The 2,572-nt window shown below is 41.3% G+C and overlaps 1 pseudogene; it reads left to right on the top strand.

Annotated features, from left to right (window-relative positions):
- Window positions 1–1,560: 1,560 nt before the first annotated feature.
- Window positions 1,561–2,254, top strand: LOC110193783 (guanidinoacetate N-methyltransferase pseudogene; annotated as a pseudogene).
- The last annotated feature ends 318 nt before the right edge of the window (window positions 2,255–2,572 follow it).

The following is a 2,572-nucleotide window of genomic DNA, read 5'->3' as shown; positions in this document are numbered from 1 at the left end:
ACTTCTAGGTCTGTATCCCAAGGAGGTCTTTTAAAAAAATGGGAAAAGGACATATATGTACAAAAAATATTTATAGCAGCTCTTTCTGTGGTGGAAAAGAATTGGAAATTGAGAGTTTGCCCATCAATTGGGGAATGGCTAAAGAAGTTTTGGTATATGAATGTTATGGAATACTATTGTGCTATAAGAAAGGATGAGCAGGAGGACTTCAGAAAAACCTAGAAAGACTTGTATGGACTGATGCTGAGTGAAATGAGCAGAACCAAGAGAACATTGTACACAGTAACAGGCACGTTGTGTGATGACTAACTTTGATAGACTTAGCTCTCCTCAGAATTACAAAGATCTAAAACATCTCCAAAAGTCTCATGATGGAAAATTCTATCCACATCCAGAGAAAGAACTATGGAGTTTTAATAGAAATTGAAGCATACAATTTGCTCCTTTTTTTTTTTTTTGCTTCTGTTTTGTTTTGTTTCTTCTTTCTTGTGGTTCTTCCTATTGGTTCCAATTCTTCTTTACAGCATGTCTAATGTGAAAATATATTTAATAGGAATGTATATGTAGAGCCTATATCAGATTGCACACCATCTTGGGGAGGGAGGTGGCAAGAGGGGAAGAAAAAAGCTTATGGAAGTGAATGTTGAAAACTAGAAATGAATTAATAATTAAAAAAAACATAGCCACTAACTGGAAAAAAAGTAATGCATGTGAAGTATTCACTAAATTTAAAGCACTTTGGAAACAGAAAGAATGTAAGCTCATTGTATTTGAAGGCTGTTTTGTTTTATTTTGGATGGGGTTGCTTATATTTTTCCATAATATATTGCAAAGTCCCTAGCACTGAGAAACCACATAATGAATGTTAGCTTTATCTATGTGTCTATCTATCTGTCTATCTATCTATCTATCTATCTATCTTTGTATCTATTTTTATTTCTTCTCTATTCTTAGCACTGGGTGGTAAAAACTCAATACTTTCTTAAAACTAAGACAGAACATTTATAATATATACTCTGTGATCATCTTGACATACCACCCAAATGACCCAAACAGCTATTATGGTGTTAGACCTACATTTCGTCAAATGCAATGTGTTAGAAATCAATTGCTGATTTACCCATGTGAAACCTTAAAATGGGATAGATAATGAGCCTGTTCTGAAGATTATTTGGGTATTGGCTTGTCCAGCTTTTTAGGCAATTTACCTAATAAAATCAGTAAAAGGAAACCATTCCTTTTAATTAGGTTATAAATTCTTCATGATGTTTGTTCCATAATGTAGGCAGACTTTTAAAATGCACACTTGTGGTTGAATAATTAAAAAAAAAAGAGACTTAAGCTCTTACTATGTGCCTATTAATGTACTAAGATTTAGAAATACAAAAATGAAAGTGAGACAGTCCCAGATGTCAAGGAACTTGCATTCAGTAAGAAGTGACAGTTCACAGAGAAGGGTAAAGTCACAGGGATGGTGAGTGGAGCCAGAGGATAATCATATGGTGATCTATTTCAAGAAGCAATGTTAGGAGAGTGAAGATTGACTGCCAGGATCCAATCATGAACGCGGAGGCTGCCCCAGCACCCATCTTCCAGACAGGAGAGGACTGCTGGCCCACTTGGCCAAAGGTGGCCAGCTGCAAGATACTATGGGCCCTACATGCACCTGCAGATCCTCCGCAAGCAGATCATGCGGGTCTGGGAGACCTTCTACATGCATTCGCTGGCTGCTGTAGCCTCCTCCTGAGGGGGAAGGGTCCTGGAGGTTGGCTTTGGGATAGCCATTGCAGCCAGCAAGGTTCAGGGAGCCAACATCCAGGAGCACTGGATTGTTGAATGCAATGACGGCTTCTTCCAGAGGCTATAGGAGTGGGCCCAGCATCAGCCCCACAAGGCTGTCCGCTTGAAAGCTTGTGGGAACAGGTGGTTTCTAACCTGCCTGGTGGACATTTAGATGGAATTTTGTATGATACCTACTCCTCTCTGAGGAGATCTGGCATACCCACCAGTACAACTTCATCAAGGCTCACACTTTCCCCCTGCTGAAGCCTGGAGGTGTCCTCACTTACTGCAACCTGATGTCCTGGGAAGAACTACTGAAGACCAAGTACATGGATATGAAAAAGATATTTGAGGAGACCCAGATTGCAGTTGTGGTGGAGGCAGCACCACTGTGATGGATCTGGTGCCTCCCATGGAATGCCGCTAGTACTCCTTCTCCAAGATGATCACCCCAACAGTCATCAAACACTGAGGATGCCCACCTTCTTCTTCCTCAAGGCTGACCTTGGAATGGGGGGCACCAGGGACTTTCTAGCCTGCCAGGGCTACAGCCTAAGATTGCTCAGTAGATCTCAGCCAACTTCTTAACAGGACTTGACAGGGAAACTTGACACAGGAAGAGGCAGAGAGCAAGCAGGGGATTGAGGGACTCTCTAGGCCTGTCTCCTGACTGAAGGCCTCAAGGGTGGTGAAGAGGCTTCTGTTTCAATACAAAAAACAAATTAAGTTTTGGGCAGAGCCCAGTGCTAGAAGTCAAGGCTCAGGATTTGTCTACCAGCTTAGTCCTTAT

Source organism: Phascolarctos cinereus, unplaced genomic scaffold (genome assembly GCF_003287225.1).
Source record: "Phascolarctos cinereus isolate Bilbo 61053 unplaced genomic scaffold, phaCin_HiC Scaffold_7;HRSCAF=346, whole genome shotgun sequence".
NCBI classification, from domain to species: Eukaryota; Metazoa; Chordata; class Mammalia; order Diprotodontia; family Phascolarctidae; genus Phascolarctos; species Phascolarctos cinereus.
The sequence above is the reverse complement of the archived record's forward strand: the minus strand, read 5'-3'. Positions and strand labels throughout refer to the sequence as shown.